The sequence below is a fragment of the Macrobrachium rosenbergii genome, chromosome 13, assembly GCF_040412425.1.
Source record: "Macrobrachium rosenbergii isolate ZJJX-2024 chromosome 13, ASM4041242v1, whole genome shotgun sequence".
In the NCBI taxonomy this organism is placed as follows: domain Eukaryota; kingdom Metazoa; phylum Arthropoda; class Malacostraca; order Decapoda; family Palaemonidae; genus Macrobrachium; species Macrobrachium rosenbergii.
Genome location: NC_089753.1, coordinates 2,865,020 through 2,881,322, shown reverse-complemented (window position 1 = coordinate 2,881,322; position 16,303 = coordinate 2,865,020).

Sequence of the window (16,303 nt, the reverse complement as noted above, 5' to 3'; positions counted from 1 at the left end):
TCTTTGGACTCGGTCAGCGATACAAGTCCTCCAACTAAAAAATTTTCCGTAGCTTAGCAAGTGAACGTTTTTCTTTTAGGATTGAACGTAAACAGTTCTTGAATATTGATTGCATATGTCAGTGGTACTGAATTATGAGCATGGAGTTTTCCTAGGCTTCGTGTACGGCGTGTGCTCTCATTGCTAGGTATCGTGATATATACTGATAGTGCCAATTGATGGTTATTCTTTCAATTTCCCTAAAATTTACAATTTTCTGAAGGGATAATATAATCCATTTTGATATTACGTTAAGGTTAATGTAACCTCACTTTATGTAAATAATTTTTACAGAGCATTATGCTTTTGCCACATACATCAGTTTTATCAAGTATAAATATTCCAGTTGGTTTGTTCTTTCACACAATGGTTGTTGAGTCTTGTATGCCCACCGCAGCTGAACTTTTAGGTCTGATGTTGGTTAGGGTTATTAATACTTATGTAAATTATGAAAAATGGTGTTCAGATTAGAGTATCCTGAGAGAGAGAGAGAGAGAGAGAGAGAGAGAGAGAGAGAGAGAGAGACTCTCTTGGGCACTGCCAGTTTCGCATAGTGGTGAAAATTGCCCAAAACGAAGTAATGGTGATAATATGGACAAATACCGGGCCCTTCATACTGCTACCCCCCCTCCCCGCCGCAGATTCCACCTTTCTCTTCGTTATTTTTTTGTTCTCTCCAGCTTCGAGACGGGTGCTTCTTCCCCTGCCATTACGCATTAGAAAATGCTAATAACGCCTCTTTCCGAAAAATGTAATTTGTACTTCCGAAGTCGTAAATTTTTCGGCAGCTTCCGCTGTCAAAAAAAAAAAAAAAATGTCGGTAACTTTCCCTTCGGAAAGGAGGAGGTGGAGGAAGAGAGCGGGGAGATTACGGGCGTTGGGAGGAGTGAGAGGGAAGGAGGAGGCAGAGGAGGAGCATTTAGGAGTGAGAGGGGTGGGGATGTGGAGGGTAGGTGGGAAATATTAAGAGAGAGAGAGAGAGAGAGAGAGGGGAGGGGTTGGGTATCTCTTCCCCTCTCCTCCCTCCTATCTCTCCCACTCCTCCCTTCCTCCCTCCCTCCACCTAGCCTTCGACTCATCTTTGGCTTCTGGCACCGCCATTGTGTGCTAATCCTCCCTGTCGCCGCCGGGCGAAATGGCACTCAGGGTATGAGATGTTAATAGACGGCTTTCTTTCTTTCTATCAGTATTTCTTTCTCTGTTCTTGTACATTCTACTTTCGCTCATATATACATTTCACTATGTGATTATCACTATCAAACTCATTTTGAAATATTTCTGTGAAATTATTGCCAAAGAGTGTTACCGAAACATACTGCACGTAGGATGAATTAACTGAGGCGCCATGTTTTATCTCCCTCTCTCTCTCTCTCTCTCTCTCTCTCTCTCTCTCTCTTTACTTGATCACTAGTGGCAATCTGATGGCAGGTCTTCATCTGTACTGGCATTACTTCTTCATTCAATTTAGAGGAAAGTTGTGGCAGCCAACCGCTTTTATGCTTTCGTAAAAAATGTGAATTTTGACAATGATGATTATTATTAGCGTGTATGAAAGTAGATAATTATTATGCAGATGATAATTGCATAAAATAATTAGAATATGTATAAAATTGGGGGTTAATTATTATAATATTATTATAAGAGTAAGCCTACGTTTATGTCTTGAGACAAACATTTTGAGAAATATAAACATTTCAGCCAACGAATGTTGGTGATTTTGATACAAAGTTACTAGATAAAAGATATAGATGGCGAAGAATCTTAGAATGCTATTAAAATAGACGTAAAGATGAAGCCGATGATGATAATTCTTAGAAAGTTATGAAAAGATGTATTGATGATGATGAAATTCTTCTAAGAATCGTGCTTTTTATAACGAAGAGATATAAATTAAGAATGATTAAACAATCAAACTGGATATAATGAGTATGGTAATCTCGAGAATGGAATTTAACAATTGCAGCCAGATATAATGATGATACTTTCGAGACATAAATTGAGAAATGTTTAACATGCAACCAACCAGATGCAGTGACGAAGATGATTACATTCCCATGAGTAAGCAGCCTAAGAATGGCGCAGCTTTCATGCCTGAGACGTGTAAATTTTAAAATCCTAACTATTTCAGTCGAATATAATGGCGACGATGATATTCTTCAGAACAACGCAGCTCAAGAATGGCTTAGCTCTCACACCTCAGTGATATCATGATGGCATCAGGAAGCCGAAAATGGAGTCGGATGCCACAAGACTTGGGGAATGCTTCTCGCTCGAAATACCTGCGCGGCGGCGATTGGAAAGTCAAGCGCTCGCGCAGGTGTCACAGAGCTGACGCAAGACATTGCCCAGAGGAAGTTGCCCTGCTTTTCGGTGCGACGCTCCACCTCGAGAAGAACAATTTCCTTTTTTATTATTTTTCTCTTTATTGTTATTGCAATTGGGCAACTTCTAGCTGCCAATGCAACGGATGGGTGACTGGAGGCATTGTGTTCTCCCTCTCTCAAACTGATGGATTCATCATTAAGACAGGTTTTCTTCATCGGTCGCAAGGTGTAGTGGTGATTTTTTGCCTTTTATGCAGTCGCACACTTACAATTTCTCTCTCTCTCTCTCTCTCTCTCTCTCTCTCTCTCAGAAAGAAGTTCTTCATTTCTCAAATTGAATTTGCCATCAAGAGAAATCTTCAAATATTTTCAAGTTGTCATGGTGTTACTGCATTCCCGTTATATATATATATATATATATATATATATATATATATATATATATATATATATATATATATATATATATATATATATATATATAGAGAGAGAGAGAGAGAGAGAGAGAGAGAGAGAGAGAGAGAGAGAGAGAACGCATATTATACAATTTCGAACTTAAACTAAAAAGACCATTTCACCTTCGATTTGAGTAATTGGTAATATCTGTCAGTATAAGCGGAAGTTGCCAAGTCACTGCTAACTGATCGGTGTAAAGCATGAGCATTTGTTAATGTATATTTTGAATGACGTATGCTGTAGGGCAGCATTCCTCCAGTCGTTCAGCTTCTTCGTGCGCGATAAGTCCTTTGCTGGATGTGTTAATGGTCATTTTATCAGTAGTCGATCAACATTTTGGTGTTCAGTGTATCGGTTACTGATCAGTATTTCCATGCTCTGTCAGTCACTTTTAATTAGCATTTGATGTCCATTTGATCTATTATGAATCAAATTTTTAAGTTTAGTTCATCATTTGTTGATCAACATTTTGATGATTAGTTAATCAGTTTTGTTCAACGCTTTTCGAACAGTAGAGTCGATGAGTTTGATGTTTAGGTGATCATTTACCGAGCGACGTTTTCATATTCAAACTTCAAAGTCTGTGTATACTAACGTTTCCACGGTTCGTGAATTTGAGATCACCAGTTTGTTATTCCGTTAATCAGTTTCTGATCAACATTTGGACATTCATCTTGTCCTGAGCAACCTTCAGTGATGTTTATTTGTGTTGTGAAACTAGCGTTAAACTTGTGGCATATGATACCTGTGAAAGCTTTCCTTGCTTTCTCCATTGTTTACATGTGGGGAAAATGATTCAAACGTATCGTAAATACGTTTTGTACATTTCATTGTAATGTATTGAAAATAACAGAAAATATGGTAAATTTCGTATACTTAAAGAAGGATTTTAAGTTTGCAATATTGGTTCATTAGTTATTTTATTGTAAACCACTGAAAATTTAACATTATATTGGGTCACAAAAGTATCCTGGAATCGATTAATGATGTTCCTTATATCAGTAACTAGTGCAACCACACCATCAAAAATTATTGGAATATAAGAGAGGGTCAGAAGTTATAGCCCCTATCTGAGGACGTTACGTGCCGTCCCAACCCTTGCACCAGTGAACCTGCATTCTGCTTGCTTGCGTTTGGTCATGCCAGGGGTGAGAGAGGCTGGCCTAGGGCTGGACGACGGAAAGGTTAATCTGGCGTGTACGAGTATACCGGTAGATGATCATTGTTACAGGAAAACATAGGGATACAGGCTCGACGTGACGGAGAAGTATTTTATTTCATTAATGTTTTTTTTTTTTTTGGTATATGGTCGATATATATTTGAGTTGAGACGCTAGATATCATAAAGAATCATATTCATTTGAGAGAAAATATTTCTGTGATTTTCAAGGGTCCTAAGCACAATTTTCCTTCCTATCTGGGCTGGTTATATGGTTGAGTTAGATGAAGCTGCATACAGGAGGTTGCATTAAGGAGCTAACTTATTTACTTGTTGTTGTTGTTGTTGCAGTAAACTGCCTTGTGCCAACATGGAATCATGCTTCTGAATATTAAAAAGTTTCATACTTATAAACCCTTTCTAAGCGCTAAATGACCTCATAGGTCCCGGTGCTTGGCCTTTGGCCCAATTCTGTATTCAAATCAATAAACCTTTTCCCGTTGCAAGTATGCTTAGTACAATTGTGTCAGTTGTTATTGTAAATTGAAAGTTAGGCTGAATAATGCTAGGCTTACATTCAACGTATTGACAACATTCATTCTGTTATATTTGTTACACGAAAGCTCGAGCTCCCTAAGACAGATACATGGGGGAAAGTTTGATCATCTTGACATTTTTTCCAGTCTTATGAGAATACCCTTGGCACACATTGGTAGTTTTTCCAGCTATCGGCAAAACTGTACTCCCACCCGCATAATAATGCGTTGGGAAAATTTATTTAAATTTAAAAAAAGTCATGATAAAAGGAAATTTGACACGTAATTGTTTAACGGTTTACGTGACAAAGGAAACTTTCCTTAGTTTTTCATAGTCTGTATTGTCGGGTACTTGTTACTGTATATTGTATAAACATTTACCACACATACACGCATATGTATATGTATGTATATATATATATATATATATATATATATATGTATGTATATATATATATATATATATATATATATATATATATATATATATATATATACATATATATATATTTTTTGGTATGTGAGTGGACTGGCTGGATGTTTACGTATGCAGTGTGGGTTTTTATCTAATGGTTATTACTTGGATACTGATGAAGCTTTGATAAAATGAATCCCTGCGCTAAAAGTTATTTCTGAGAATGAATATGACACAGTGATGATATCACATCCCGTTACTTTGAATCAAAAGGTAGTCTTTGATTAGTGGTGCAGACGTATAGCGTACCTTGCCTTGCTGTAATGAATGGTCTGTAGATACAGGGCACATTCTCTAAGTATCATATGTCTTACCCTTGATATTCTGGTATTGAATTTCATTACAAACATTCAGCATACCTTTTTGATTAGCAGTTTTCTACATGTACGTGTGGTGTTGAATAGTAATCCACACTGCGTACTTGTCATTTGATTCATTGCACGCAGTGGCGAAGCAGGCGAGGAATGGAGGAGGTCGTCGGCAGTTACGGCATAGAGGCTTTAATATCGGAAGTTTGAGAGAAATCCTGTTAACTGGAGATTGCTTTTTTCACCCCCGACGGGACCTTGTAACACGCCGTTCGCATTCGACCCCTGACACTTATTCCTGCCCTGATATTCCCACGGTAGATAGAAGGGGTGAAGTTCTGTTGCCTGTCAGGAGAGAGAGAGAGAGAGAGAGAGAGAGAGAGAGAGAGAGAGAGAGAGAGAGAGAGAGAGAGAGAGAGAGTTAACACTCCGGTTAACCACTGTGTTCATATTTGTGCCTGTAAGACTTTTCAGTCTAGATGTCGAGTGTTGCCTGGATGAGTGGGAGCCTTCGCTTTGCATATGGGAATGAAGTACAACGAGTATTATTGCCATTTATTATAGACTGTTGACTTTAGCAAGGGCGTGGTCACTGGATCTGTTCTAATTTATAATTTCTGCTATAATTTCCTTCCCTCACTTACATTTCCAGATTGCTGTTTTGAATTCCTAAAAAATTATTTTTTTTAAAATGCTATTTTCAGCATCTAACGTAAAGTTTTTGGTAAATACTGCCGAGTACTTGAGTACCTGTAGTCTTTTTTTGAAGGTATTATAATTTTCCTACATTCCGTACTTTCATCATTTTTCTCACATAAGGACATTCTTTTGTTAAGAAACTTGCTTTCCATATCGCTGGCCTCCTAGGCTTGTTGCCTATGATCAAGTGTACACTCTAAGATATTAGAATAGCAGACAAAGCGTAATTTTCCGACGTTGTAGTTCAATAACGGGCAATGGACGCAGATGGAAGAAGAATTGACCATATGTTAGGGAGCTGAACAATTACGAACTAAAGCCCGGGGTTACTGAAATGGCTTTAGACATATTGTAATGCAAGTAACATGAACGAATATGCAACCAGCTGGGTTTGTTTTATTGGAGGCCATCACGGCAGGTTTTTTTTTATATTTGGCTCTTGATTCCTCTTGAAAAACTATGGCGTTTCTTTGCAGTTGGGTCTTCTCTCATTGATGGTGCGGCTGTTTTCGTTGGATCAGGCCTGATTAATAGGTAACATGAATTGTGCTTTACATGTGAAGTAGAGTTATTTTTTGATGACTCTCTCTCTCTCTCTCTCTCTCTCTCTCTCTCTCTCTCTCTCTCTCTCTCTCTCTCTCTCTTTCTTTCTTATTTGAATTGCAATTAAATGATGCCGATTTATTTTTGAATTGATATTAAAATTTGTATGAATGTGTAAATTTTGCCGTAAGAAAACATGTGTGTCTTAAGATATTGGTCTTTGTGTAACAATTATAATAAAAGAGATAATCCAGCAACGCTAATATATTGCCATCGAAGGGTAATGACGAAGGTAAAGGTAATTTCATATTTAGACAGCAATGGTCCATCGATATGACTCTGAAGGAATTCGAAGTGATAGCAACCTGCTGTAACATTGATGCAGTAATTCATCATCTGAAATGACGAAAGGAACTGAATGTATCTGCCCCTATACTTGATTGCGACCTTAATGCAATTACGCAGACCTGCGAATAATTAACATTATAAGACTATCACCTAATTGCTATTTGATTTCTAGCGAAAAATTCTCCATGACTCCTATTTCGACACTGTTGATGTCGCGGTTGCTCCCATGAAAATAATTTCAACCGTAACACTACCGCTTAATTCATGTTTCAATGCCTTACCCAGATTCTCGTTGTTGCCACTACCCCCCACGGAGCTGAAGGCACGGTCATTTTTTCGGGAATAATTACAATCATAACTCTACCTGTTAATTCTCCATTACCTCTGGCTGCGACAAGGCTGAATGCATGCTCGCTCTTTCAAAACAGACAAGCAGACCCCAAGTCGAACATGAAACCGCGGAGATGCTACCATAAAATTCCCTCCGGGACCACCTTTCGACATTTATGGCCCTCAGAGACTTGGCCGCGCTATTGGCGGCGCGGTTCTTCCAGCATTCCAGCCTTCGATCCTTTTGGTTGCTGCTCTCTGTTCTGGATGGGAAAGAGCTTGCCGATGCGACCGGGGGGTTCCAGGGAGTCTGGAAGGCTGTTGCCAGTGGTTGCTGGGAGAAGCATACGTCTTTGAAAGTATTTTTGCAAAGAGAAAGATTTCTGCCTTCGTCAGGTTATGGCAAAATACTTTAAGTAGGGGTTGAATTTGAGGTACATTTCTAAAGAGAGAGAGAGAGAGAGAGAGAGAGAGAGAGAGAGAGAGAGAGTGCGTGTCATTGCTATTGCTCTTATGGCAGGTGCTATGGGAAAATTATTGTGTTTGTGAGGGTAAGATTTAGGATTGAAATTAAGCTAGAAGTCTCAGCGCGCGCGCGCGCGCGCGTGCGCGTGTTTTTATGTGTGCGTGAGAGAGAGAGAGAGAGAGAGAGAGAGAGAGAGAGAGAGTCCATCTTTAACTCTCAATAGAAACATGTAAACTCTCAATACAAACATGTAAAAGTCTGAATGTGTTTTTTAAACACTTGTATGCGTTATTTGTCTATATTAACATGCAATTGCTTATGCATAATATCAAGCGTAAATATGCTTATTAATATACACAACATATAATAGCTTATAATTTTTCTTATTTTCTTTTCAAACTAAAGGCTTCATATTAAACAAGAAATACCTTTCCCTTTCCAGAATTCCATCATATTTTGACAGCAATATATATCATGAATTTTTTGTTTCTTTCGTAATTAATTTCATTTGTTCGTAACTAATTCATTCAGGTTTAGAAAGCAAAATTATTTTCGGTTTAGGACGGGAAAACATTACTTATGCTTACTGAATCTTTTCCTTTTAGCAGCATATGAACGTTTTAATTATGTAGCAGTGCCATTGGCTTCGTTATTAATCTTTAAGTTTTTCTGTTTGTAATGTTATTTTTCCGCTTCCAGGTAGGCATGAAAGAAGTTCTCTCCCTGTTGTTTTATGGAGCCTTTGCCCAAATTCTTATCTGGTTTAGGTCGTCGTCTGTGCCTCTTTCTGTAAGTTTCTGGACCATCCCACTAGTCTTCGTCCTGTTGCTTCTGTGACTAAGATTTTTTCAGTCTGACTGCATCTTTCCCACTTCCATTGCATTCCTAAACTACCTTGGTCCTTTAGATCTCGGTCTATTTTCCAGCCTCTTGATACGTATCTAGATTAAGCAAACTTTGTGCTAGCACGGGCTCTTGCTCTTTAGTAGCCCGTAACGCTTAATACCACCTACCTCAGCGTCTTCTGGAACTCACCTATCTCATTATCATCTTCGGGAATCCATATCTGAAAACAGTTTCATTTTCGTAATATGATCTTTTCAGAACAGTCCAGCCATGAACCTTAGCATTTTGTAGTTACACCTCTTCATAATCTCCTTTGCGTAGAGTAGTAGTACAGGCCCAATGCACGTAGCGTGTATATTTGCTGTGGTTACCAGTAGTTCAGCCATCTCTTTCTATTTCATGCACACTGTTTTTTCAATTTCTTATTGCCCTCATAATACAAGCTTCACTCTCCGGCAAATAACCATGTTGTCCTCATAATACAAGCTTCACTCTCCTGCCAATAGCCATATTGCCCTCATAATACAAGCTTCACTCTCCGGCAAATAGCCATATTGCCCTCATAATACAAGCTTCACTCTCCGGCAGATAGCCATATTGCCCTTATAATACAAGCTTCACTCTCCGGCAAATAGCCAGTATCTCATAACAATGCTGCTAATCCAGATGGCGAGTCCCTTATTGTCTTAGAAGAGGGAAAGCTGGGTAAAAAGGACTCCTGAGGAAACTGATATCGTTTAATTTCATTTGTACTTTGCATTTTCAGTTATGGTGAAGGTAAATGAAATTTGAATATGAAAGCTCAATCCTTCCTATAAACTTCAACTAGAAAATTCCACTTTTCTCCATAAATACTGCACGAATTCATGCGTAATAACGATGGAGGTCAACACAAAATCATTCATGAGTGTATACAGTATATTATTCGCCATATATATATGTCTTCTCTTAACATTAAGCCGTTTCATACCTTGACTACTGAACCAGGGACGAACCTCTTGCCTAGGGTTTGCAGCCCCATTCTCTGTATTGGTATCGAAAATCAGAATGAAAACACATACGTGCATGTATATATCTGTATATATGTGTATATGTTAATGGCCCTCCTAGGTCAAGAAGGGCAATCTTTTATTGATGTATCTGTTTTAAGAACAGAATCAAACGTCTTACTTTTCCTAAGACGTCTCTGGCAACCGTGGCCCCTTGCATCAGCAAATTCCTTCCCCTTTGTCAACTTCTCTCACTGTATCTATCTTTACAACAAAAGCCTACTGAAATTAAACACTGACGTACAAAACTAGGCTTTATTTGCAAATTTAATGAAAGTGGTTCAGCAAAAGCAATGGTCATGAAATGGAGTGATTCACACCCCCTATCCAAGGAATTCATAACTAGAGGAAATACTGTTTTCACAAACAAGTATAATTCTATCCCAAGCAATACTAGTGAATAACACCCTGGTCATCAAACAAAGTAATAAGGTCATAATTTTTCTAGACCACAATATATGTCATAAAGTATGTAAGAGTAAAAACACCACTTCCCAAATATTTTTCCTCTCAGGACGAAACTCGAATTCCTGTTGAAAGAAACATATCATTATATTAAAACCTGAAATAGTGTTCATTACATATAGAAAAATGTCTAATGGAGCATTAAATAGGAAAATTCATTATGTAGACATCAATCAGTTTCACTGCTTCCCAACCAGGGGTTTTCCCTCTAAAGTCTGGAAAAGATATAAATGTCACTGGGCGATCTTACTTACTTTTTATGTGGCCCAAATAATGTATCTTCATAGTGGCTGTTTCTTTAAACACTACACCAGGCTAAAAGCACATATCAGCCACCCAAGATCAAGGCAATCTAGCTATGAGAGTCACTGTTCCTCTCATAAATATCCCATGGGAGATCGTACACATGCACACGCACATACCCCACCGGAACCTGGACACTTCCTGTGCATTGGTTCAATGTTCTATCATACTGTTTCCATGTGCTTGGATCGTGACAGACCCAAATGCGTTTGCAGCAGAAGTGCCGCTACCAGGCCAGCACATAGCTCTCCCCTGCTGACCCAAGTCAATCCAGACTTAATAGGAGCTTGGAACACCTACTCTCTGGATCCCCTCGCCCAGATACGATAACTGTCCAAACGAAAGTTCAGTAAGGGCCAGCCCCAAAATCATAGCAAACTGTCTGCACTAGATACGAAAATTATATGTCTCGTATGCACGATTGTTATTCCAATAACAATTCATTTATGGAACCCAACACTTGAAATCTTGCATTCTTGATGGTCTAAATATTCTGGATGGCTTACAACTGTACAAGCCCATGCTTCTCTTCACATCTTGAATTCCTGGTGATCCAACTACACTGAACTGCCTGCAACTGCGCAAGCCCATGTTGAATATGGCGCTCACAAATCCTTTGCGCCAAACCGATGTCTCCCAGCAACAACGGCGATTTGTAGACGTCCTGCCAGACATCTCTCCAAAAAACCTGGATCCTCTCACGAAGGCGCAAGCGTAGAAACCTGCAGGTGTACTGTAGACGGCCCCCATATCTAACTTGTATCAGTTGAGGCTCATAGAACTCATTCATCAGTTGCTGCTGCGCGGAAGCGGTGTATAATGTAAGTTGGTCATGTCGACAGACAACCTAAAAAGGTACCTAGTCTACTCACTATGCCATACTATTGCTGAACCTTAAAACCACTAAGGAAAATGACAGATGATACAACTGTGGAACGATTCCAAATTGCTAACTGGAATTTTCACAATCAACTCTCTGTCAGGTACAATGACTTTTAGATACTACCCATACAAATTCTTCCCAGTAAAAATTACCTGAGAACCCTGCCAATATACTGAATTCATTAAAGGCAATTCTAAACATCTGAGGGGTAAAATATCTCGTAAAGTCATCAAAGTTTTACTCTGGTTAGCAACTGCTGTCGATACCTGCTCAATTCTCAGCAAAATAGCAATTGACATACTGGCAATCGCTCCTATGATCATAACAACTACAATTACCAGTGTCACAGCCGTCTTAATTGTAAAAGAGAGCTGAAAAATCTAAATTTTGAAGTCGTATTAAAGTCTTCCTAATCCTATCCTAAACCCTAACTGATTTACCCAAACCTGTAACAGATCAGACAAATTCTGTCCGATATACTAATTAACCACCCCAAAAAAAACAATCCTAAGAAACAAAATTTTATTTTGAAACTCTATACTCAAAGATATTGCGTCAGACGACAACTACACATCATAATATTCTTACACAACAACACACGGGCCTAACCTCACTACGAAATTAGCCCATGCCACGACTCCCAAAGTTATGTGAATGCGAGACTTCACATAAAAAACAAAAGCAAGAATCTCTAAGATACCCGATCTCGAAACGGGAAAGAAAACAACAAACAAAAAAGAAATTCATATATCTATAAAACTCTATGGCATTTTGCACTTAATTTTAACTAAGTATTGCAACACCTAGAACCAAAAACTGAACTCGGACAATTAAAGATTTGTATAACTCTACGGACTAACATCCTCCCCAGTTAAAAAAAACTACAAGTTACGCCCATTTACAACCCATTAAAAAAAACCAAGAGAGAGAGAAAAAAAGAGAAAAAGAAATAATCATAACTGCAGTACAACCCAGGAATTAACCCATATGATTTCCATTACCCTGTCTTTTTTATTTTAGATATATGCGTCAACCGAGATACACCCTTGTTCTCATCTAGAACAACAAATCTATTCCCCTTCTTTGCTTCCACAACACGAAAAGGACCTTCAGATTTAGGACCCTGACATTTATTTTCACAAAACCCTATCTCCCACAGCAACTTTAACTCTATCTGGCTTTGCATTGCTCCCATCAAACATGTCTCGCGTTTTCATTTCAAGATTCTTAGCAAGACGCGAATATCTCTCTTTCGCAGTGCAAACAAGTGCCCTGGTTGTTTCATCACCCGATGGAATAGGCAACAAATCGAACGCACCCAGCGCTGGGCAACCAACAGCGCCTCTTTGAGAGACATTCCTACGATATCGCTAACCATCGTATTTATACTATGCTGCACCTGTGGAATATATCAATCCCAATTTACGTCGTTACCCCCTACCGTCATTTGAAGAGCTTCAATGACCTTCCTATTTGCTCATTCACATTGGCCATTAGCCTCTGATCTATAGGGAATAATAGTGACCTTCCGAATGTCCATTACATCCGCAAGATACTCTAACGTCCTATTCACAAATTCTCTACCATTATCTGTAATCAGAACCTCCGGAACCCCATAACGGCAAATATACCCGTTAAAGAATACGACTGCCACCTCTTCCGCTGTTTTAAGCCTCAACGGAAAAATCTCTTCGAACCTAGTTAATTTGTCAACAACCACCAACAGGTGCCTATGGCCATAACTAGATTCACAGAAATCGCTCAGAAGGTCCATGTGGACTCGTGATGAGGGCCTGGTAGGAATCGGGAATAAACCCAATTTACAAGAAACGACCCATGGCTTACATGCATTACAAACTGAACAACTCACAAAGTCTCCTACCGATGTGAGCATGTTTTTCCAAAAGAATTGTCCCTGTACATTCTGATGCGTTTTCTCAATCCCCAAATGCGAACTACCAGACCTACCATGGGCAATATCTAGCACCGTAGGTACTAAACTCCTAGGAACAACTATTTGCGTCGTATCACCCTTATCCTCGCTATTCCTCAGCATGTATCTAATCTTCCTAACAAACAAATTACCCTCTAATTCAAGTCCTGCAAAAGCCAGCTTATAACCCTTCCTAACTAATTCCCCTCTAAGAAACGCTTTTGCGTCTCCGAGAATCTCATCTTCATCTTGCTTTGTTTCTACTAAACTAATATTCAGTCTGTGCAATCTCCGGGTACATAACATGCATGAGTACCATCTGCATCACAAAAACTACTAAGGGCATCTGCTACAACATTCTGTCTACCTTCTATATGCCTAAGCTTAGCATCAAAATCCCTGATTGTCAGATACCACCGAGCTCTTTTTGGGGAGAGATCCGGCTTATTAAAAAGCAACAATAGCTTATGATCCGTCAGAACCTCTACTTGATTGCCCAAAATCAACATTTTAAAATGCACTAAGCTAGACACTACGGCAAAGGCCTCTTTGTCTACTACCGACCATAACTGTTCATTACTACCTCGTGTCTTAAACTTCCTACTGTAAAATGCAATCGGATGGAATTTTCCATCGAACTTCTGCATAAGGCATGCCCCTATACCATCATAGCTAGCATCCGTTACCAACGCGAAAGGACATTCCAAATCAGGAAACTTCAACACTGGGGGATTTACTAAGGCATCCTTAATATTATGAAAAGCTACTTGCTGTCCATCTCCCCAGACAAACTGCACATCATCCCTCAGGACATCTGTCAAGGGAGATGCCAGAACAGAAAAACCTTTCACAAATGTACGGAAAAATCCAGCCATACCTAAAAATGACTGAATCCACTTCTTATTCTTGGGAGTGGCAAAATCTACAATTGCCCTAACTTTATCATCATTCACTCTAATACCCTCTTTAGAAATGACATGACCTAAATATACTATCTGCCTCTTGAGAAAATTACACTTAGCTAATTTTATCTTCAAACCCGCCAATCTAAGCCTAAAAAAACTTCCCTAAGAACTTCTAAATGTTCTTCTACTGAATCAGTGGCAATTAAAATATCGTCCATGTATAGATATATGGACTTCCCTAACAAGCCATGCAAAACTGTATTCATTAGCCTAGTAATGTCATCGGACTGCCTGATAAACCAAACTGCATTTGCATGAGCTCATAATGTCCTTTCGGCAAAGAGAAAGCTGTGTACTCTAGACTCTCCTCGCTAAGCGGTACTAATTGCAAATCCCTTGCATCAGGTCAGTTGAGGAATAAATGTTCTTGCCCCAATCTCAACGAATAAATATGGCAAATGCCACAGGGTAGCGATCAGGAATGGTTTTCTCGTTCAACTTCCTAAAGTCTACACAAACTCGGACTGAAGCATCCTTCTTAGGGACTGCCAAAAACGGAAAATTAAAAGGAGAGGAACTGGGCCTAACGATGCCTTCTTCCTCCCACTTATTAACCTCTTGCTCTACCTGCTCTCTAATCTTAAAAGGAATCCTATATGAAGGAGCAAAAATAGGCTTAGTTTTGTCCTTCAACCGAACCTTGTGTTCTAACACATTTGTTAATCCTAACTTGTCCCCTTTGACTGTGACTATGTTCGCAAACTCGGCCAGAACGTCTTCTACATCCCCAGCATATTCTTTATAATCAGCATTGGCTAACTGATCCTTAAAAACCTGCCTTCTAACCTGTAAATCTGCTTCTGAAAAACTACAAAAAGGCATAAGTACCCTTCCGGTAATTACGAACTGAATCATATTAATAACAATGAACAATTGTAAAAATTACTTTACTTTGAATCAAAATATTAACCCTATCAATTGATACTGAGCTACACCAGAATAAACTTACATGCCGCATAAACAAACAATATCATAAATAGTGAACAGACAGCATAAACCATCAAGTTACATCATAAATGATAAACAAATGGTATATCCATAGTAAAGAGACAGCATAAACAACTATACAATAATAAACAGCATAAACAGTAGTAAACAGGCAACATAAACAATTATACATTAACAAACCAGCAGCAAAAATTAATAATCATGCAGCAACAAAACATAACACCAAAACTGCATAACTCTGGGTAGCGTCACACAAACTCAATAGAGCCGTCGAAACGGCCCCAAGCTGCTTTACAGGAACACTGCAGGACAACTCTGACAGAGGTGAAACGACAACCATCTCGTCCTCAAGCACAGTGCTGACGTCCTCCTCCAGTACCGACAACCATGACAGAGCCGACACGGCAACCATCTCGTCCTCCAAGAAACGTACTGACGTCCTCCTCCAATTATGACGAACATGACAGAGCCGACATGGCAACCATCTCGTCCTCAAGAAACTCTCCACTGCTCTGCTGCCAAGACTGACTCGCAGGTACGGATACCTGTTGCTGCTACCCCAACTGACTCGCTGCTACCTTGGACCTGATTCGTTGCTGCTACGAACCTGACTTGTTGCTGTTACGAACCTGACTTGTTGCTGCTATGAACCTGACTCGCTGCTGCTATGAACCTGACTCGTTGCTGCTACGAACCTGACTGGTCGTTCTGCCCTCCAGAACCTGACTGATGCTGTCAGAGACAATGCGACAGACATCAACTTGCCCACACAAAGAAAAAAACTTGAAGGTAAGGAGGCAACAACCCACCAAGGGAACAATCGGCAAATGATTGTTAATAACATCCATATATATATATATATATATATATATATATATATATATATAATATATATATATATATATATATATATATATATATACAAATATACTGTACAGGAACACACACACATACATATATATATACATATATATATATGTGTGTGTGTGTATATGTAAATATATATGTACATATATGTACATATGCAGTATATATTTTTACAGATTGGGTCTCGTTGGAATGCAAAATTTCTTTTTTAGTTACTACCTTATTGGACCAACAGGGAAGACCAACCTGTAACAAAATGAAGGGGAAAAATGGGTAACTTACCTTGATAGTACCATTAATTAATCAGGGATTGGAAGGTCGCCATGGGAAATGAGTATCAATTTAAGTTAAATTGAATTTA